Source organism: Dryobates pubescens, chromosome 24 (assembly GCF_014839835.1).
Source record: "Dryobates pubescens isolate bDryPub1 chromosome 24, bDryPub1.pri, whole genome shotgun sequence".
NCBI lineage: Eukaryota > Metazoa > Chordata > Aves > Piciformes > Picidae > Dryobates > Dryobates pubescens.
Genome location: NC_071635.1, coordinates 5,116,693 through 5,141,105, shown reverse-complemented (window position 1 = coordinate 5,141,105; position 24,413 = coordinate 5,116,693).

The window sequence follows — 24,413 nt, the reverse complement described above, 5'->3', positions numbered from 1 at the left end:
ATGTTTCATGAAGTAGAAGAGTAGAGTAGAAATAACTGAAAAACACCCCTCAAATCTCTTTGGAAATGGCCAAAGGATTTCTGGATTGGTGATGTGGCAGGAAGGGCAGACTAGTGACAGTTCTTTCTGACAGAAGAATCTAAACTTTCATCAGTTTCTAATTTCAGTAAGAATTATGGGTCCTGATAGACAGACACAGCACACTAATTACCATATAACTTTACAGGTTTATACATCTCATTGACTTTAAATGACACATACATTTATTTAATTTACCTTTAATCAGGACTTCCCTAGGAGATGCATTTGCATACTAAAGGTATAATTCTTAAGCAGTTAGAGGCCTGAAATCTTGCACATCACCGAGCTGCGCCTCAATTCCTTGCTAAATAGATTACACAGCTGAAGAGAACACCTCTGTGGAAGGCTAAGACCTGTGCTACATCAGACAGATTGGCAAAGGAAAAGATAAGATTTTATAATGTAAATAATTTTTTTTTAATGTTCAAAAAGTTCTCTAGCTGCTGGGTCTTCTGGTTAAGCAAGGCAGTGCACAATCTCGGGTTGAAAATGTGCAGCTAAAGTTTTTCCTACTTAATTTCCAGGTCTGTAACAGCAAATACCAGTGCATGAGCCTAAAGCTGCTTCATTTTCACATCTGCATATCTTCTAATGCAATAAAAATAAACCTTCTGGCAGTTCATGTCAGGTTAAACATATCATCCCTTAAGTGTTTTGTATTGCAAATGAAGTAAGATACTGAAATGATACTCAGTACACCACTCAATATTTTTAAGTCATAGCACCAAGGCTGGAAAAGACCTTTAAAATCATTCACTTCAAGCATTAAACAAATACCACCAAGTCCACTGCTAAACCATGTCCCTTAGCACCACATCTACATGTCTAAAACACCCTCCAGGGATGCCGATTCAACCACTTCCCTAGGCAGCTTGTTCCAGTGTTAGACAACCCTTCAGTGAATAAATTGTTCCTCACGTCCAACCTAAACCTCCCTTGGTGCAACTTGAGGCTGTTTCCTCTCATCCTGTCACTTGCTACTTGGGGGCAAGTATGGTTTAACACTCATCCCTCCTAAACAATGCTTAAGCATCTTCAAAATAATTCAGATGGTAACATGACTCTTCCTTTTGCCCTAGTAGTGAACAAAGCTTGATACTGATATCCACAGATTTTGTCCTACCAGTTTTTACATCATTCTGTTTTCCAAAAGCAACTTTAGAGCATCATTCCGTTGTAACAAACAAAAGCAACTTCTACAGTGCTTCTACACCCCCACCCAAAAAAACCCAAACCAAACCCAACCAAACAAAACCAAACCAAAACCACCACCAAACCCAAACCACACTGCCAAAACCCCCACAACAAACCAAAACAATTAAACCACCAAACTTCAGAATTAAAGCTGTGAAACTATTATACATTCCCAAACTTCCTTGTGAGGAAATTCATTGTACATTCAGGTGAAATATTTTAATATGGAACTGTATATTAATACTGCATCACTTATATATGGATTTTGTGATTAACTAATAAATAACATGGAATGGCTTGCAGCATTTTCTGCTGGAAATTAACAAGTCCTGTAATGAATATTGTTTGTAGGAAGGGCTATGTATAGGAAAAATACTACAATAAATACTCTTAAGTGGCATCTCTTTCAGAATCCTATTCAAAGCAGTGCCTGGTAATTAAAAGCTGTTAGTTTCTCTCTTTGCCCAACACAACTGCACACATAGGCTGGGTTCATCATAAATGGCACAAGAACTTGATAAGCTCTCTGCTGTAGAATTCATACCTCTGAAGTGTTGTGAAGTGGGCTGCCAATTTAGGCTGAGCTTTTTACATCCTAAGAGCAGCCGCAATTTAAATTGTGTTGCCTCAAAGTGCAACATACACCTAATTAAAGACTTTGGACGAAGAATCTTCTGTTTCTGCAGGGCCAGGCTAGTCCAAGTTTAGATGATCAGGGACCACATGTGGTATGGAACCCCCTTTGCTAGGAGAAGTAGAGGAGATGGCTGCCACAAACTGTTACCAAATTATTGTTGCTCTTTCAGGGGAGCTGTAAAAATGGCTCCAGGACACTTTTAGTGGTTCATCAGCTCTCTGAATCTACCATGAAACTGAGGATTGAAAGAAATGTAAACCCAATTTCCCTGTAATCTTAAGGCAGCATTATCATAGGGTGTCATTAATCTGAGTCTTACTGGGATTAGTCAAAGACCGTTGGAAGCCTGTCTACCTGGCAACGGCAGGAACATCTGTGGCTGCTGGGTCAGTCACAGCAACTGCTTGAAGACTCACTTCAGCCTCACAAGGGGCAATCTGTCAGCTTATTTCCAGAAGCACTGGCTGAACTCCTGCTCTCCAACATGCATTCCTCATGCTAACAACAAGCGCAGGGAAGTATAAAGGAGGTGGTGATGCATTTCCATTTTAATCCCAAGATTATATTGCTTTAAAAAAAAATAATCTGTTGTACAGGCTGGTAGCAAAGTGACTCAACCAAATATATTTTCTTGTTTCTAAGAGGGTCGATGTAGAATAAGGATATTACTTTCACAAACAAAAGCAGTAAAATGTTTTATTTGGGACAGTTCTGTTATAAATTCATTCCTTTTACCTCACCATTCCTCTCATTCTTTAGTGATATTCTTCATAATTTTGACAGCTTCATAAAGCCAGGTAATAGTCAAAAGAATAACACTCTCAAAGTGTGAGTGACATTAAAAAAAATAATAATAAAGGAAAAAGAAAACAACCAGGCTAGCAGGAACAACCTTACTTCCAGAGCCAGAGACGTAACTTTGATGGAGAGTGGAAGAAAAATGCCTTCATAAAAGAACCAATCTTACAAAAACAGCAATCTCTAAGAATGCTGTGACATAGTACATAAATCTTTACAACTCAATTTTTTCTTCTATCTTAAAGAAGGAAAATCCCATTACAATCAAAACTCTTGTGCAATGTGCAAGAAGCCAGAGTAATAACTGGAGTTTTTTAACATCACAGCTCTTTGTAGCAGACATTTCAAAGTTTTAATCTAAATTCTGATTCAGAATTGCATAAATTACAGTTACAGAAATGTCTCTTTCAAACTGCCTGAATATACCCATGGATTTTTAGAGAAAGACCTTAACCCTTTGCGTTTTGACACAAGTGGAAGCAACACTGAGCTAGTCTTCAGACTATCTGCATAGTTTCTAATTTCATAGTGAAATCTCTTTAATTTACAGGTGGGTTGGAAATGTTTTTCTCCTTTGTCTAGCACAGAGAAAAGAATGATTTTAGCAGCAGTTTGGCCATTTATCTACATATACTGTTCTCCTATAAACATCACTTCATCTGCCTATAAGGCAATGCAATGACCAGGATTTCCTTACCAGGCAGAGAAGGCTCTAGAGGTCCATTAACTCCTGACTTCAAATTCCAGATAAGAAATATTTCTACAGAAAAGGATGAACTGAAAGCAAGACAATCAGTAATGGAGAAGGGCAGCCCGTGTTCCTAACTGCTGACTGAGCATCTGGACACAGGACTGAAAATTTAGCTGCCTGGTTTCCTTCACAGGTTTTGATGCACTTTTACCACCACACAAGATGCAGGTCTGTTGAATCAGCATATTCATTCAGCTGAAAAAAGGCTTCTCTACTGCCAGCCTTCCAGGCATCAAGTAATTTGCAGCTGTTTTTTTCACACTTTGAGTTTTCAGCTCTTGCGGAAGCAGAGAGAGCTCTCACACAATGAGTGGTGCATCTGCATTACTTGTTGCCAAAGGGGAGACTTGACAAGTACTTGGAGAAATTATGGGTTACTATGTAGACAGAAACCAGCTTGGAAAAAAATCTTCTAATCTGAAAACAGATGGAAATGCAAGGACATCACAGGAAGTATCATACATGATCTGCCCTTTTGTACTCTGCACTTGCATCTGCTTGTGGACAAGCTACACCCTTGACCTAATTCACTGTGATCATGTTCTGGTTATACTTCACAATCAGTTGATTGGAGGGAACAAAAAAAAAATAATTATCTGATTTTATGTTGAATTACTTGAAGAAAATGTCAAGTATGGCAACAAGAAAGGAGGAGAGAGAGAGGGAGCAAAGAATCCAAATTACTCTTGTATAGTTGGAAACTACTTATTGAATAAAAATACCTGTCAACTTTTCTTGAGTTACCCTTAGGTAATGCCACAGTTGAAGGAAGACAAAAACAGGTGAATATTTGCAAGAATTAACTGTGCTGTCATTATTAAAGGCTGTAATCTTCTGGCTTAAACAGCTGGAAAATATTTGTTTTAATAAGGCATCTCCAGCTTGCTGGAAATTTTACAAAGAATAATTAAGACTCTGGCACTCCTAGAAATCTGTTTTCTTAGAGATCTTCAACAGTGATCAAAGCAGCAGAAAGGTTTCTCTTGCAATGAATAATCTGAAGGGAAAGAAAATATAAAGATAGATTTGTACTCTGATTACGTTGATTGGGTTGATGACATGAGATCTGTTTGCTCAATGTTAGAAGGTATTGTAAGGCTAGGTAAGGAATGCAACTGAACTGAACTTGGGGGGGTACATTTTATTCCAACTAGAAATAATGTTTTGTATCACACAATGTATGCTAGTGTGACAAATGATGTGATCATAGCAAACTACAGAGAATTCAGCAAGGCAAAAATATGAGTACTTATATTTTGCCACCTAGTTAGTGGGATCACTGTGCAGCATTAACAATCCAGGTGATCTCTGAACAATATGCAGCTGCTCTAATCCATAGTGTCCTGTCATTAGGGCACTGTAAGAGTTGTCAGCTTACATTAAGTTTCTGCCACTCAACTGTAGGAGAAGAAATAAAGGTAAAACATGTGCTTTTACCCAATACACAGAGCAAAGTCTCCACTTATCCTGTTTTGCTGGAATTTAGTTTCCACAATCTGCTGAAGATAAAGAGGAGTCAAGGTCTTGTACTTTCACTGATTCTTAGAAATATTAAGCTTTTCATGTTAGACTTGATTCTAAAAGAAACTGGCTTCTTAAATTTATCATGAAGCATGGAAAAACCAAAAGCAATTAGCAGAGCAGATTAAAAAAATAAGTATAGGTGTGACCAAGCTCTCTCCCTAATGATGAAGGAAGTCAATGTTGACAGAAGGCCCATTCACATTAGCAGACCTCCAGGGAAACATTAAGTAATGGATAGTGGCAGAAACATAGTAAGAGTTTACTAGTGTTTATTCACATTCTTCCCCCTCTCCTCTTGTGCTCAACTGCATGCTTGTAGCTTTTGCTTTGCTGGCTATTTGACTGATTTTTCCTTTCAGCAGTGCCACAAGTAGGAGGTACATTTGAATTCCTAAGCTTTCTCACTGTTGTGGGAATATGGCATCTGGCTTAGCAGCCTAAAATAAATACAAACAAAAATCTTCCAGGCAGAATGATTTCCCTCTCGGTGCTGCTAATGCAGCTAAGCTTGGGGTCTGCTTAAGAGATGAAAGTTCCACTGCTATTCCCCAGCACAGTGGGCAAAGCTGCTGAATGACGGCAGAGTTATCCTCGACTTGTCGTGTTAGAAGAGGAAGGAGTGGAGGGAGATGAACTTTAAGTGATAGGGAAGGGTTTTGGTGCTGAAGCTTTACTGAAAGAAGCCCTCCAAAGATTACAGAAAACCTGCTTTTGCCTGTGAGAAACTAAATAGAGGAACGAACTCTGTGGGAATTATGCAAGTATTAAAGGTGAAGTCTTTGAAATACATCCTCTAAACCAGAAAAAAATGAAATACACTGCCTTAAAACAAATTATAGTACAGTATAAACTGAGTGTCAGGTTTTAAATACAAATGTTAATATGTTGTTCCTTGTTATGGAAGTGATAATATGCAAGGGAATGTTATAGCACAATACAAATGTTGGTTTGTAAATAAAAGCTACCACTAGTCGTAAAACGTCAAGAGAAGAATTTTTAATAAGCACATCTATAAGCTATGTTTCAAGATGTGACTACAGAAGAGCCACTGTTTAATAGTAATGATAAAATACTTATTCAACATCCCTTCATGAGGAAAGGAAAACACAAATAAATGTCAGAATTTAACTCCAGACAATAAGAATAGCTGAAAAGTGAGAGAGACAGGTAAAGTAAATGAACAACTGAAGGATAAAACAAGACATCACAGAGGAGGCTTAGCATAGGACTGAAACAGGCCAGTGACCTGTTTTGTAGAAGCTGGGAGAAAAAAAGAAAAGAGAGAAAGCAATCAGAAGCAATGATTTCCCCAGAATGCTGGGGTTTTAGTGAGACAAATTAAAACCAGTGTTTCCTAGTTCCTACTAAACTTGTAGCTAGCGTGCAATGCTTGACGCAAGCAAGTGTTGATCCACCTCTATGGCTACATGAAAGTTTAATAATATAGTTACTGCTGGCTTCAGTTAAAATTATTGGTCCTTGTACTTGCTATTTAAGCTATAATTGAGACCTACAAAATTGACCCGTTTCCAGTCGAATTAGCATGTTTATAACACTGCCACAAAAAGCAGTGTACAATTGAAAGCTGCATAAGAATAAGCATTTTTCAACGACCTGAGAACTCATTGAACATCAATTAGTAAAGATTAAAACTACACTCTTCTATGATAAATAGTTGATGACCAGTAATTTATCACATTATCATTCAGAACATATATTGTAGTAGTTTAAAGCAAACCATTTGCCTTGTAAGTTTATCTGCACTCCAAAATTAGAGAAATGAAATTGTAATACAGAAATAGTGTTCATTTTTAAAGAGCATTTTTGCTCCAGTGAATAGAAGCTCCAGCTGATCCTATGAACACATTTGCAGTGAATGAACTAAAATGATTTGCAAATTGAACAGCTGTCTGAATACTCGGATACAGAAGACAATGACAGATCTGCATTCATCTCAGAAATGTATTTTAGCTGAAGTCTGATTGCAATGAAAAGCACTATGCTTTGCAAAAAAACTTCTAGAACTGGCTCTAAGCCAGCCTCATAGTCTAACAGATCTGGCAGGAGCCTTTCCATCTGTTTACAGTCTTTTGCCCATCACAGATGAGATTAAGAAGAAATCTGTAGTGCAAAAGTAATAAAGTAGTTTCTCCCATTTATGGAAGGCAGTGGTTATCCATAGTATTTTAACGGCAAAAGCTTCCTCTTCCATGAATGCAACCACTTGGTGTTTAAGTAGTAAAGTCTCTTACAGGAAAAACTCCCATTTCTTTTTCTGATTGCCTTTGGGTAAAATTAAACCAAGAAGTGCTGGGGTTGCATGGCTCGGTGCAGAAGCCATTATCATGCTCTCCCTATAAACGTTTTTGCTTTGTCTGACAAAGCAGTAGGCTTCACTGGGCCCCCGCCCCATTTCCACTAAGGGTTTTGGTGTGTCAGTTTAAGTAAATATGGCTCTACCAACCACAGGATCAACGTGAACCTCTTCTGACTTCAAGTTCTCTGTAAGATCAGGATAACGAAGAACAAGTTCCTGCCTGTGCACAGAAGATAAGGAAAACAATCCAATGGCTCTGACCTTTTGTAGAGTGGCCTGAATGCAATCATCAAGACCTGAGCAATTAGCTCATTAGGACCTCACAGCATCTCCCACATTTGATTTTACTGTTGGATAACAAAAGCAGGTACTAAGACATTCAGATGAAAAATTAACTTTACCCTCAATAAAACTTAAAATCATGAAGATAACTTCTCTAGAGCAAAACTTAAACGTGTCATGAATGGAGAACAATTTTATGCAATTTTTTACCTTAAAATGAAAGTATTGAGGGAAAACTGAACAATTACACTCATTTTGAAAAGAGAATGTTACTGAGAAACATGCTGGGAACTTACAGACATATTTTGTGAGACAGCATTGACCAAAACAAACCACCCAGAGCATGATCTGAAGCAAATTATCACCTTAAAACTGAAAGAGATATACTATGGCTATTGCCTTCCCACTGCTCTCGAGGTTAGACTGTTAAAGTAAGCTATTTAATATGATCGTGAGAAGTCACTAAGAATTGGCATGCAATTGCTTAAAGAGGTGTACACATGGATCGACCTTTGTGATTCATAAATTCATTATTTGGAAGATACCACAACTCTGCAGAGAAAGGTCACGAAACCAATGGAGGAAATCCAGCTATGGCCTGACTGAACACTGGACTCTGCTTTCTGTAGCCAGGCTGTGAAATAATATCAAGAGGGTTAAAAAACCACTAAATAACCCACTTGATATTGGTTTAGTGAGCAGGGGAGGCTGATAAGATAAGAATGTTAAGTATAATCAGTAGTTTGCTCATTCCCTCTTCTCTTCAGTTCTGATTCCTACTATTTTAGGAGCCATACTACATCTTCTGTTCTCAAGATATTAATCTCTTACAGTTTTGTTTCAGAGAAGCTGGGGCCCAAGTAGCTGCTGCCAGCCTGAGGAGCTGAGACAATAACAAGCTATTTCAAATCTTGCATTCTGCAAGTGAGACCTTTGTAATGGAAACGACTTTCACCTTTACGTAACCCCCTTGGCAGTACCAAGTGGTGAAGTGAGCAAGCACAATCCCACCGCTGCTTCACCAGCCATAAAGAAACTGATGGCCCTGCTGGAGGGTGGTGAAGTCTTAATTGGCAAATTAAGGCAGTTCTGCACTGAAGCGTTGAGGATAAATTGCTGCACTGAATATGCATTTTCAGGGCTTATCAGGAAATTGAGTGGAAGATGTATAAAAGGCAGCTAGACATGCTGCTGGGGAGATGGGAGTTACCCAATTTATTTTCTGGTGTGTCTACAGCAGACTCTCAGCTCTTGGAAAGTGATTTGTACTTTCAGGGCTATTGTTTAATTAAAGAAGAAACTTTATCTGTGAAAGGTTATCTAATGCCTGGGCAAGATTCCCACCATGAAACTGTTGAGTTTAAAAGGCCAGGGCTGGGTAGAACAACCAGGATTAGGCACTAAACGTTGCTTAAGTTTAAGGTCATTTACATTCCTAACTCTGTGTAGAATACAAATTATAAGAATTAGACTAACAATGAAGACTAAGCAAAAAATAAAGGCTGAGCATTGTGTTCATTGACTGTGCTGCTCTACCAAATCTGGTATTCACTTTTGTCCTAGGTGGCCCGAGAAATATTTGGATTTTATTCTGGCATTTGTGACAGTTCAAGTGTCCTTCTCATGGGCAGCAATCCATGGTTTCCACTCAGAAATCAAAACGTCATGACAGTCTGCGGTGTTTTAGGCTAAACTTTATGGTATTGCACCAGTCCTGACAGTTCCGCAACAGGAGAAAAGGCAGGTAAACCCAGTTCCCTTTATAATGCAACAAATTGTTCTCCCCCCTTGCTGCAGAGAGATCAGCGAAGATGTGTCAGATAAAACTACTGACATCTCCTGTCCCATGCATACCCCTTTTCCCTCGGGTCCAAAATGCAAAAACTCAGTTGTACACTTTCAGATGTTCTCCCTTTGCTGTATACCAAGACTGTCTAACTGAAATCTAAATACATAGAACACATGCAGAATAAGCATGGGTTTGGAATTTAAGCAGCTATCAAGTATGGATAATTCTTCATATTCTGTACTTGTAAGAGAAGCTAACTGACATTTATATACTTAGCATTGCTTTGTAGATATGTTATTTCTGGTATGGAATCAGAAACATAAGGACTTTTGAAATATAGATTTGTCCTTCTTTCATATTGGTAAAAAATTTTTTTAATAGATGGTTCTGTTGGAAGAGAAAATGGCTTTTGAAAGCATAAAATTTGGTTAAAATACTGATCACAGCTCCACAGAGCAATTTTACTTTCACAAATTCCTTCCAGCTCCAACACTGCTGCTGCCCATAGGACACCATTCCATGACCTTCAGACTGGTTTCTCGAGGCAGACTTTCCTTCTCTGTGAGAATTAGAAAAATGGTGATTCATTTGCTCATGTTTAGCTCCAGAGTCTTCCCCAGAAGTCTTCTACTATTTATATATTTCAGAGAAATTTGAAGTGGCAAGCAAGGTTAGTGAAATTAATAACTTGCATACTCAGAAGCAATGAGTGTGCTGCTGCAGTCTTTAAAGCAAATGGATCAGTTAGAAACAAGATTAAAAAGCAGATCTATGCCATACTACGGTCTGCAAGTGGAATTGTTTTCCCAGTTCATACTAAATGGGGAAAAGGTCATTTGTGCATAGATAAAAGCCCATTATTTGGCAGTCTACCTGTTGAATACTCAATGCCTGGCAATTAGATCCCAAGTTCAAGACAGACATACCCACAGTACAAAACACCCCAATTCCCCAGCCATCGCAAAAACAAAACTGAAAAATACCCACCACCACCAAAAAGAAGTCAGGGCAAAGCTCTTTAATACCAATTGTTCAAGACAAACCAACAGGAATTATTCAAGAAAAATGCAGAAATGTTCTGTGGTACTTCATCTCACATATTAAGTAACATCACTTGTAAAAACTTTGGCTTACTTTTCCCTCTTAAATTCCTTTCACATTTAGTTGGATACATTTGTCTATAATTCTAATTTTCTGCTTTTAGATTATTTGTGTCTTCAGAAAACAGCATACCTGCTGTACAAATTTTAAATGTAGTTCTTAGGATCGTGTGAAAAGGCAGCCTGCTATACTATACTATTTAGGATCTTCTGGAAAGAAGCTCAGATTCTCATCAAGTTCAATCACGGATCAGTAAATAAATAGTTTCACACTGTCTTAATATGATTTAAATCAGAGCTGTGACTCAGCAGGCAGATGGCTTCTGGTGATCAAGTGGAATACAAAGTACAAGAGTGCTTCAGAAGCTAGTTGGTCAGCTGTTTCACAGCATTTGTCTGGAAGATTTTAGGAAGCTGAAAGTCCAATATTTGAAAAGGTTGGCAACTGCTGTCCTTACCTCTGATGACTGCCATGTATTACAGATAAAAAACATAAATCTCTAAGAGTCTCTGCAACCTGCAAACCAAGGACTCGGGAACATTTGACAGTTTCACTTTAAAAGGTGCTGTAAGGTTTTCACACTTCACATATTTTAAAATAAAACATCAGTTAAGTGCCCTTTTCTTATTCAAACTGTCTGAACAGGAGGGTTCTCCAAATGCACAACCAAGAGCAAATGATTTCCAGGTGTACAAAGTGAACACAAGTTATATAGGGCAGATATAATAGATGACTCAGCCAGGGAATGTTAAATGATATGCCATGAGTTAGTATTACTCTTATTGCTCTATAAATCTTAATAGCATATGCAGCATGTTCTAAAAAGTAGTAAATATTTAACTTGACATTCTTTGGAGAAGAACTTTCAGAAATTTAAGATGTCTAAATCTCTCCATCTGAATGAATATCAGTACAATTAGAGAATATGACATTTTGCTGAAAGCAATTTGTCTCTCATCCTAGCTCAATAATTATTCTGAACAAGAAATGATTTAATACTGTTTAAACTAAAAAGGATTTTTAAATGGATGCAAAAACATATTTCACAACACCACTTCTTAGGAGTTTTACTTTCACAGGCATCCACATTTTGTGTCAGAAGCAGTTACGTTAAACAGAGTTAGTAGAACTTCACAGATGTACATTGAGAAGAAAAGGGAGCTAAGGGAGCTTCAGCTTTGAAGGTCCACCAAGGCCCAGGGGCGAAAGCAGCAGGTATAATTCTGGTCTGACAGTACCTTCCCTATTCTGCCTCAAGTGCTAAAAGCTGACAGTTACTCTGATGGGGAGGGGGGGGGAAGGGAAGGAGGGGGGAAGCTAGGGTTAGGAGAGACACCAGAGCTGCAGCTGGAGTGGGCCTGCAAAGGGACTGTCACAGGAAGTGACAGCCCATAGTATATTTGGTCTTTACTCTTTCCTAGTGAAGTTACCATTCATCATTGCATTAAAAGACAATCCGAGAAAGGCTGTCTTAGTTTAAGGTGAGCTGCCAAAAAAGATACTGTAGAATCTAGAGGAAATGAAATGACCCTGATCCAAACTGGACTTTATGGTACTATCTCCATCAGCAAACTCCAGTGTCATTTCCAACATCTGATATTCTCCAGCTTCCTCCTGTGATTGACTTGGTCCTGGAAATTTCACACACCTCTGGCTTGTCTTCCCTTTATTTTCACACTAACATTTACACCAAACGTTCACTGCAATTCTCAGTTGAAGCCCTTGAGCTTCATTATATCTTAGGTTTCAAAAAGATTCCCTTTTCCACATACCCATGTCAGCAATTTCTGTTTTAAGCACCTGTATCTACACATACATGCACATGCTCACAGGTCAGCTTGCAGGACGATTTTAGCATTATTAGCAAGGTAATTTCACAGGCAGTTGCAAACGATTTACAGAATTTGTTACCCTTAAATCAGAATGAAACTACAAAAGGTGAAAGTGCTTTGTTTCCAAACTCTTCCAGCTGTCTTAGCAGCTGAAGCTTTGATGAATACTGTACTAGGGTAGTGAAAGCCTTTTTGTTTGCCTCTGTTCAGTAAATAATTGATTACTAGCTTATAATGTGGTTGTAAGAGCTGGAAGTGCCTTCCTTAACGCTGCCCTGTCACTTGTAATGGAGCTGAAGTAGGACACTGGGTGAAACAGACTGTGCTGGAATTTCCCGCAGCGCCATGTGCATCTCAATGAGTCCCCATCAACTGCCCATTTGTTTCTTTTTCTGACACACTTATTAGCTACCTGTAGCTGCCCAGGGGCCTGCAAAGTGATGCTGTGGGCGGATGATTTTTCTGTCTTCTAGAAATAAAAGAATAGCATGTGTCTATCTTTCACTGCTTTAGATTTTATTCCTTTTTAAACTGAAACTGCGTGTTGTTAAGGCTCTGTTGGATAACAGTAGCCTTCCACTTCAAATGCTTTCAGGCATTTCAAACAAAAAAGTATTGCAGGAATTCCAGCATGCTAGAAGCAGTTTCCTGTGTTGTACATGATAGGTATCTGAATATATACGTACTAGAAACAGTTTCCTGTATTGTTCATTATATATTTATGAATACATAATACACTATATTAAAATGTAGTAGTTTCTATAAATACACAAATAAGAGAAATAATATCAGCAAGACTGTCTGCCAAGAGAAGCAAAGCAGGTAGTATGATAGCAAGACATAGATGCTGGTAAATTGTTACTAGTAAAAACCACGTGAAATGAGGTTACGTCTGACACCAGACCACCAATGATCAACAACCCTTAAACTAACAAGAAAAGAATTGGATATTTACTCAGTTTAAAAAAAAAAATTATCTATTTTAAAATCATCGCATCAATTTTAGCAACAAAACAAATGGAAGAAAAAGAGGCATAAGTATTTAAAAGAGGCAATTTCTGGAAATGGTAAAAAGCCCTCAAACTAGAAATCTTGGGCTATATATGGCACACTAGAGAACATCCTTAAAGTGGAGAGAAGGGAAAAGGAGCTATTTTACTTAAGCATTACCTTTTTGCACCTGTATTTATATACAATCACCTACTGCTGTTATTTTCTAGATCTGTTCTTTGAAAAATGAAAATTGCCTCCTAGTTCCTGACTTTTGGAGGATGCAGTATAATAATTTGCTAAATACTGATGCTTTCTGGTTCCTCTTGTATAACATTTACAGATAAATGTCAACAAAAGGAGAAAAACAGACAAATGCACTTTTTAGCTTCCTATGTATATAAATTATTATTCAGGATACAATATGGGGTACAGGGTACAATAATATTTTAGCTTTTCATTATGCGTTTTTCTTTCCTTCGTTTATTTTCTGCTATTTTAATCCTAAACCAAAATATAGTTAGGAAAAACCCGTTTCCAGCTTTGACAGCTACCTCCCCTCTATGAAAAGCATTGTATTAAAAGGCTGACATTTGGAAGTATTTGTAATTAAGCACTGCACGTTTTCCTCTTACTAGACTATACAAGTGTGGAAAGAAAATAGGTTTCATTTTTTACAACACTTGCTTGAAAGCCAAGAGAAGAATCCAACTCATCTCTGTTGTTGTCCTGAGGAAGCAAGACATGATTACAGTTAAAGCTGTAATAAACTTGCCAGGTTGGTCTTAGTTCTGGACAAGAACTCTCACAGATGACTAGCTATTGGTGCACAGCTAGGATCCAGATTCCCAGTTACCAGCAGCAGTGCAATTAGATCCTCTGTTTGGGAAAAGCACCACACCAAACCCCTCCTTTAAATATCTCCATGGCATAGTTAGAGCTTGTCAACATGCTATGTGGAACCTAAACAATTTGTTACAGTTGGCATTCTGTCAAGATAACAGCATTAATGTATTTTTAAGGTCATTGCAAAAGGCATTAGTGCTGCAAAAACATAACCACAAAGACATGCAAAAGTAATTCTTTCTTACCAGAGAGGATCCAAAGAGCCACAGGCATCTCTGAACTGGAAGGAAGAAGTGTGTTCATTTTGTTTTATACAACACCACAGATCACAGAGGATATAAACAGTCTGTATTTTACTTGTCTGGAATCCCACTCTGAACTATAAAGCCAGCCTTTTAAAGAATACACATGCAAGTATTTCAATGCATTGAGCTTCTCCAATCTGTTTCTCCTCTGCCTCTCAATTTGATGGCTTAGAGAACCACCCCAAATTCCAAAATAATTTGTATTGAGTGCTATTGAAGTTGTGGGCTATCAAACACTTGCAGAATTGTCTCAGATAAGAATAACAGAATTAAGCAATCCTGGGCCACATTCAGTCATTTCATTTGCCAACATTTCAGAGTCTACATTACTCGATCCATGCAGTTTAGATGGATTTATGCTGATCTTCTCAATCATTGATTACCTGGACATAAAAATCTTGGGGCTTGCAGGGAAATTTTACCCTAATAAAGCAACCAACTTAAATTTACAGGATCCATGTTTGCAAGTAACTTGAGATGCCTACACACATCCCTGTCAATATATACATTTTTAATTGGCTCCGTCTTCTTCAGGCATGCTAAGTGACTACAAATGTTGATAAAAACCTAGTTGCTGCTTGTCAATGATACAATAAGACTCTGAAAAGAGAGTATAAAATTAGGAGAAAATGTTTAACAGTGGCTCAGTTAAGCTCAGTAAGATGAGAACTAAGTTGAAGCACAAGTCTAGAACAAGTCTACAAACAAGGAGAGAAAGGATAAAACCAGGAGAAGAAAATAGAAAGCCCAAAATGTTTTTGGCCCCAAACTCAAGCCCCTGCTGCCCTGGCCTCAAGCAGTAGTCTGCTTTCAAACCACCCTGAAGAGCTGTGAGATGAACAGCATGTAACTGTGTTTGATAGAAAAGTGGAACCTGTAGATTGGTTACCCTAACAGACAGCAAATCTGTGGTAGACAGAGATAGATAAAACAGTTTCTTACAAACTGACATAAATCTTCTACCTCTGGCATCACAAAATCATTTCAGATGTAGTTTGCAGGCTGAAATTCAAGGAGGATTTCATAAAGAATAGTTACAACTAACTCAGAGCTCACAGAGCTCTTACATACATTTATGTAGGCAGCATTCATCATAGCACAGGATGGAAAATAAGGCAGTTCTGGCAAGGAAGATGTTAAAGAAAAATACTGCGTTTAGAGAATTTTAAGAGCAACCCAAGAAGCCGTGCATAAATCGCATTTCTGTAAAACAAACTCACCCAAGGACAAGGATTTAACCCAATTTAGTGTAGCTCAAGGATCAATCTGTTTTAATGTATTATTCTGTCACTATAGATTGTTGGATTGATCACATCTTGAGCTGAGCTTTACTTGCTGGCGAGCACAAAGTAATCTGCCCAATTGATTTCACTAGCATACAGTCACCGAGCACTAACCAGATCTGATCGATAACCCCCACAGTGTAACAGCTCCTGTGTTTATCCTGCTCTGGCCTTCAGAGGTGACAAATCAGTGTCAGCACCATTTAGCAGTGATGGCTGAAGTGGTGCACCAAGCAAATCATGCCTGGCAAGAGTAGCTCAAACACACCTTTTGCAGTGGTTTTATTTGCAAGCTTCTGTGATGGTTTTGCTCCAGCAGGAAGGTGTGCAAGGATGGTGTTATTTGGACACAGGCTTGCAGGCCCAGCTTTTTGTTACTGCAACTGGTGTAAAAATGCTTATTATAAGCCAGTCAATTATAGTGCATCACAACTTATAGTCAGAATCACATGGAAAACTTGCCTTACTACCAGAGTAATTGTTATCATATATTTCAGATCCTTTTTGTCAGATCTCCATACTAACAGCCTGCATGTTACCACAGGTACATAAAGGTGATGCCAGTGGAAAGAGAGGAGTATCAAAACTGGATTGAGACAGTAAACAGTTATTTAGCTGCCAAGCTTCTTGGAATTCATGTGAAGCATCTGAAACTCTGCTGCGAGAGTTGGACACTTCGACAAACAACTGTATCTTGAAATAGGCTTTGCTTTGCCAAAGCTAGTCAGAAGCTTGAGGTGGTTATTTTGATTTACAGAATGGGAGGGCAAGGAAAACAGAAGCTTTCCTGAAGTTGTTTTGAATCATAGTAGAGCTATTGTTGCAGCTGAAGCAGTAGTGGGCTTTGTTGATAAAGGTCTTTGGTGACCTAATTGGAAAACCTTCAATTAAGTGAATTCCAAAGCTGAGGGTTTCCCAGTGACATATCTGGCTTGAGAAACATTTTGTCAGGGATGGTTCTTTTTGTTTGCCTTTTTTTTTCTCCTTTCCCTCCCCCTTGCCCCCAAGAGTGGGAGGAAGTGATTCTTTCCTAACACTAAGGCTTCACTGCTATGGGAGGATCTGACATGAAGAATCCTGTGGAGGACACTACACAAAGCATGATGAAATCACAAGAGGGCAAAAAAAAGATGGGGAAATTCAAAGCTTTTGGACATCCACAATAAATCTACAGATTAATTGTAACAACTATCAGTATTAAGCTATAATGCAGCTTTCAAGTAGTGGCAGCACAAGGGTCACCAGTGTGGGATATACAGGTTTGGAGGGTGCTGGTGAGCTTTTACTGGGCTCACACATGGGAGAAGTGGCACTTAACTGGTCGATGAAAATGCTCTACCTAATAGCTCTCTAGGGAGAGCTCTGAGTCCCTTTGGGGATAGCAAAAGCACAGCACAGCAGGATCCCATTTTGTGTTTAGCTCCAAAGCTAGCAATTCAGGGACTGAGCCTCATGAGACTGCTTTGTGAGACTGACAAGATGAGGAAATTTGAACCTGTGCTTGGACAAACTTAGAGAATTCTCAATTAAAGAAAAAAAAAAATCCCAAACCAGTGTACCTATAAAAGAAAAGCTCTTCTAAAATTCATATTTGCATTCTTGGTTTTTTTAGTAAGATGAATTTAATTTATCAACATTCTGCTATGAGGAAAAAAAAAAAATTAATTTACATTCTCAAGGTTTCTCAGAACCAAATCACTCCAGACCTCACATTATTCTAGTATGACAAATAAAATGAATTTTTTTTTTTTGGATAGTAGATTTTATCTGCCCTTAAAAGAGAGGGGGAACACTTAGATTTATGCAGCCATACACACCACAGAGGTTAAGGACATCATATTAAAGGAAACTGAGTTTGAACTAAAAAGACAGCAGCAGTGCCATGTACACAGAAAAGGATCCTCAACACTGAAGTCAATGAATTCTGACTTTTCTACCACAGCCAAAACCACGTGTGACAACAGTCCAGCCAGGCAACTGCCACAGCATCCCTATCTACCCAGCCACACAACACCAGTTTTAAACTGGTTACAAGGCAATACCACATGAACTCATAAAAGTAACTTCAGACTGTGAATCATATCATCATTCATCCCACAAACTGTTTCAAGAATTGGTTATATTAACTACCACTAATCTGAGAAAATATTCTAAGCAGAGCTTAATTATAATTTTTGCTGCCTCCCAACTGATTTCTGTAGAAGCCTTTAGATGCTTTTGAACTTTTCTGTAACAGCTGAAACCACTTGTGCTCCCATCTACTGTTTGGTGATGCCTCCAGGAATGAGTGAAAATGTGAAATACCCAGCTCAGCTGTAGTGTTTTGGATGACAAACATGATGTAATTACACAGCTTTTGTCCCTCTTCATTTGTGTATAAGAAATTAAATTAAATCTTCCATACAATAAGCATACTTTTATGTAGTACATTCCTTTTCATGGATTCATCTTAAACAAAGGAAAATAACATAAGGTTTCATGCAAAACTGCTGATGGAGAAGCCTACCCACCAACACCCCATTAGCTATTGCATCTTATACTCTCAAAACACACTGTGTAGAAGTGATTGCCTTGGAAGTTATTGGTACATTTGAATGCAAACTACCAAACCATGAAAAATGAGGCATCCATTTGCTATAAAAATAAATTAGGAGGCAATGCTTTGCTGGCAAAGCCATTTGAGTACCACAGTTCATAACTATTCATGGTACCATTAACAGATGTCTTCACTTGTACTGTGAGCAGCCCTATGATATTGGCGAATTCAGCAGTACTTTATATTTAAAGTGAGTGCAAGCAACTTTGTTTTAGAATATAATAAAATCTTGCCTGATGCAGAGATCCTATGGGAAATTATACAATAATGTTACCTACATAACTAATTTTCTTCTTATGAAATCATGATTCCCACTACACTTTTAGAGCTATTCCAAGTATTGTTTAACATCACCATTTCCATGTTAATATCTCAATAAATCAGGGAAATACAATACTTCATATGAAAAGCGAGCCATACCTTTGGGAACAGAAGTTTTCCTTTCTAAATTAAAAGGGGAATAAAATTGATGCTGAATGTACTGTATGTTGTTCAAGGGTAGTAAAAGGACCCAAGTGCTCCTAACAAAGCCAGGCTACATACCACATGCGCAGACACTCGCACCAGCTATTGCATAATACTGCTTCACTATTTAACTCAATGCCAGGAGAACTGGGGAGCTGATTCAAAATGCACCTCAGTAAAAACATCTGAATACAATGTTCCTCCAGAGATTGCTCTGAACTAAAAGCAAATGGCTAACCAGAGTAAATTCCCCACCATTAAGGCACTTGTTATGATATTGTTTTGAATATGGATTACTTTGAATCTCTGCTAGACCAAAAACTTGCCATAACTTGATGCTTCTTGAAAATATTAAAATGGTGGAAAATCCTATGAACAGTAAATATCATCTCCCTTCAGAAAATGCTAAGCTTTCAGAAAGCCCAAAACAGAAAAGCAAAGCACAAAAATGGACACTTTGGTCATTACATCTCCTGCCCTCACTCTCTCTTGTAGCCATGAGTTTTATAATACATCACTGTGCTTTTATGTTTGCTTTAAATGAGAATCCTGGCAATGTAAATATGCTGTACAGAGACTTGAGAACTAGGTAGTGTAATCAACACAAGCTGACTCATACTAATTAAGAACCAGGCTAATATATAACTAGGTTGGGCCCTGAAGTTGAATATTTGAGTGCAGCCAGCATCCACTCTGTATTGACCAGATTCTATAGTACAGGAATCAAGTTTGGCATAGTATTGTTTAAAAGGTGATAGTTTCTTGTTTCAGCAGCTTCAATAATTCAATACTTTCCAAGCTGCCTTCAGGGGGAAAAAAAAAACCCAGCCAAAACTATTGAGGTCAAGGTGTCCCAAGCAGGTTATCTAGCTCAGGCTGGAAGCACTGACTTAAAGTCATGTGTGAGCTACCATGCTAGTACATCAATGAACCCCATTTCTGTTTGACTGGGTACAAGTTTTTTTTACTATTAAAGTTTGTGTGGGGGATTAATTGCCATGACATTCACCCTCTCATATTAGTTCTTATTCATTGCACACAGATTTGTAGTTAATTGCATAATTTCTACCCTTTCCCTACAGTTCCTCATCAATGTGCTATTCATTGGTGCTGTTTTCCAGCCAGAAATAGCTAAGGTAGGCTACAACTGAAGAAAGAGCTCTACATAAATAAAGAAAACATTTACAAGTTGTGCAATATGATATCCATGCAATTTAGCTTCTATTTTAGTTTTGTTTAAACAGTTCCCTGTCCTGTCTCCTCTGCTGATCATCTCTCTGCTAAATTACACAGACCTACCGCAGCTACCTTGTTAAACACTTTCAGTAGGACACCATTTTGCCCTTTCTGGTCTTGAAAAACCTCAGACAAACACCAATTAAAATGTTCCTGATTCATGTTTGAGGCGGAGAAAAAATAATTTGAGAGTTTGGCCATTTGGATTATGTTGGATTTTTGCATATGCTTTCCAAGACGATTTTTCTAATGTTTGTCAAAACTAAAGGAGATTTCCTTGATTCTGCGGTAGAAGAGCTCCCTACTTAAATTGCTTAAATACCTTTCTAGAGGAAAGATTTGATTAAACTATTTGAGGACTCAACTACCCAAAAAATACAATTATTTGTTTTATATAACTACCAGAAGGCATAAGTAATAGCTATTGTCTATTTCCTCAGGAAGAAAAAAATTAGTGTGATAATTATGGCTAAAAGTTAGAGTTGAATGATTAATGATATGGACAGGGAGAAAGAGCATGGGTTGTGTTTGTTGCCATTTTCACAAACCAGTCTTGTTTGTTTGTCATCAATGATGTTTGAACTATTGCATGACTGATAGTGTTTTATATTATTAATTCCTTATTAAAATGAGCAGTCAGTGAATGAGAATGATCATCTGAAAGTGGATGACAAATACTCACTTCAAATCATAAATAAGAATAAATTCTACTTATGATGCTGGAAGCTTTACAAAACTAAAGGAAAAGAAATGCGTTCATTTGTCAGATCATAACAAAACAGACATTATGCATCTGAAGAAGGATCCATCTAAACAAACAAAAGTGTCTGGCAGTAGCCTTTGATAGATTTTTCCTTTTGGCTTCTGGCAGTTCCTTTTTTATGGTGTGTATGTTTATTCAAAACTTCCCAGCTCAGTTCTACATTGTGTGAAGATCATTCCCTCTTTGTTTTGAACTTGTCCTTAACACCTTCATTCAGGATGTGTTTTGGAGGTGATGAAGAATGTTTCCTCTTCCACATACAACTGCACAATTTCTGTCATTTTTCCTAGCTGAAGAAGTCTTAGGTTGCTTACTTGCTTGTTGTGGAGAAGCTGCTCCATACTTTTGATCACCCTTGATGACTCCCTCAGAACTGTTGCAAGTTTTTAACCTATGTTCTTTCTGAGAGCAATGCTGCACACCACACTGATAGAACTGGGCACACAGACAGCTTGTACAGTGACAGAAGGAAATTGTGGTTTGTTCATGGTTCCTGGTAATACTTAGCATTCAGTTTGCCTTTTTTTTTTTTTTGACTACTGACTGCTGATCTGACACCAATGGCAATGTCTTATTCCCAGGTGGTAATGATTCAGAGTATTGCTTCATAGATTCCACCCCCCCCCCCCATCCTATGTGAACCACTTTACATACATCATTGCTGAATTTAATCTGCTATGTCTTCTCCCAGTTGCTCAGTGTCATAAGGGTCACTTCAGTTCTTTCAACAAGATCTTGTCTTTGAAGCTCTGTAAAACTTTGTTACCATAAAACCCCTTTTACTTGCTCTCATTTTCAGAAACAGAGCCCAGATCTCCAACTGACAGCTGCTCTACGCAACAGACCACTTACTCCTCTCCACTGCTGCCCTATTTGGAACAGCAAGGATGCAGCTGCTGCAGGTGAGAGAAGCAGAGGCAGAATATTGACCTCGCTAACCAGGACACTTCCACAGTCCTAATCCCCAGCAACACAGGACAATGGGTCCTGTTCTAGGACTCCCCAAGCAGTTCAGTTTGAAGGAGCAAGAGACAGAGAGATAGCCTTATCACTGTCCCTATCTCCAGCACAAGTCAAGAGTTCACCTGGAGAAAGCAGGAAGACAGCCAAGCCTGGAGAAGACAGGGCTGGATGCAGGAGTATAACTTCGGGTGCACAAGCCTAAGGCTTTGTGAAGTTCTCAGCCCACAGGCAGGTGGTGTGTGGTTGGGGGGGGTCTTCTCAGGGAGATTATAACATCTTAGTGAAATAAGGATCCTGACAAGCCAAAGCAGTTGTTGCTCTACATAAGGAGCTCTTATTCCCTGTCTACATTCTCAATGGCATTTTGGCAAGGAATTGTGTCCACATGCTTTCCAGTTACCCAAGCAGACTGTATCAACTGGCATAAGTTTGGCAGCTCCCTGAAAGAACCTTGAAAGGTCTGTGAAGCATAATTTCTCTTTTCATAGCTATTTTAAGAACTCTTCCCAACACATATTTACCACAGTGAATACTAATTAAATTATTGCATATTATGTTTGATAGTATACTAATTATGGTGTCAGGCTAATGCATATTAATACATACCAGTGATGGTGTCAGGCTTCCTGGATTCCTTTTTCAGAGCTTTGAAAGGTCTGTATGTCATTCACACCAGCTGAGAAAGGATTTCATTTTTTTAATTATGAAAGTTTTTTTAAGGGAATAACAATTTATCACCCAAATGTAGCAGCACATCTTGTGGAAAGAGCAGATTTAAGCTGGTCACTGTGGTGCAGCCATAGCGGAGTCAGAAGGGAAAAGCAGGGCCTTTAGCAACCTGTCAGCATGCTGCAGAAAACAAAATTATTTTCCTCTTGTTCATGCCTTTATCTGTGCATTTTGGGAGAATCAAATAGTTAAGTATCTGGATTTCCTACAAAACTGCTTTCTGCAAGTTTCCTGGAGGCTACACACATTACATGATAGAGCTATGTAAACAGCTCAGGTCTCTTGACTGGAAGTGTTATGGCTTGACAATTTGGCTTTATTTCTCCTTCCTTGTATTTCTTCACTGAATTACCTGGAGAAATAGCTGACTAGTTAATAAACTTAAAAAATAAATCAATCAGTCAAACCAAAAGAAATTATACAAAATTAAAAATTATTAAGAAAAAATCACCTAATTTTGAGGATCTCTAACACACTCAAATAAGGGATTTCACCTTCTCCATTTTACTCACTCACTACAAGTGTGCAGCCTTTTGCCTGGAATCAGGCTGCTCTGGTTGGTTCTTTAGTACATTGCACATTGGTTCTTTAGTAAAAGAAAGCAACACATTATTGATAACGTTAGTTACAGAAGCGTCACAAAACAAGATCAATAGTGCTCACAGCACCAGAAGCTGTAAGGCACAAATAAACTTGATTTTTAAAGCTCCCTAAACCCCAGATATGCATACACCTGAAGTCAGTAAACCTACAATATTAGCTGTAGTAAATCTCAGAAGACTTGGAGAACTAAAAAAATGTACATACTGGTCTGGATCACCTATTTATATATTTACAAATATTTTGAGGTAAAAGATAACTTCACAGAAAAAAACCCAAACAAACCACAAAACAACACCCAAAACACATACAAACAAAAAAATCCCCAAACCTTAGAGATATATCATTTCTGCTGTACACATGAGAATTGCAAATGAAGCTTGGCCATGAACAACATTCTGACTCCAGAGTTAATTTAATTTCCTCTGGAAACTGCCTGAAACAGTGACCATGCATCTGTATCAAGTTAAACAGAAGTGAACTTTCTTATATACAAAAAACAAAAAGTAAAAATCTTCCCCTAATGGAAGTAGTTGAAGTAGCAACCATCAGTTGGGAAAGAGAGGTGAAAAATAAGAACTGCTGATATGAGAACCTAGCTGAATTGTTGGTATCAATCTTTTTGCATGTATCAAGATGGACAAAACTAGTGATATAGTGGAAAAAAAAAATAATCAAAATAATCAGGTCACTTGGTTCCAGTATAGAAGAAGCAGTAAGAATAACCTTACAGGCTCCTTTTACCTGCATTCATGCTTCACCACAAAACTGTTCAGAATTAGAAATGCAAGAAACGCACTAAATAAAAGGAAACTACTCGAAATAGGATGAGAACCCTTTCACCTCAGTCAGGCAAATACCACAATTCCTCTTAAAACAAATATCAATCCTTAAGTTGTCATTTTCCATTCCAGATTTATACCCTCAAATCTCAGTTTCCACTCACTTTCAAGGATTAGGTATTCTCTTGCCACTGGCTTTTTTTCCCCCTCTATTATTTGTTTTGTTTCATATTGCAGCTGACCCTCGTCACTAGATGTGCCAAGCTTGCCTTGCTCTGGTCCAAGGAGCAGCCCACTCTTGCTGCTCCTTGGCACTCATCAAGTAGCCAAGGAATCCCTTGGCCAAGACTTCTTCTGGGGGTCATATTGTAGGATTGCATTTCATTGCCAGAAAGGCAGGCAATTAAGAACAAGAAATACCTTTTACATGTCTGACATTAGTATGAATCATTGGAAAGCTACAGTTGGCTCTAATTCCAAAACCAAAGCAAACTCAGACACTGCAGGGGGGCGTTTTAAAAACTGAGCATAAAGAAGAAAAAAACCCCA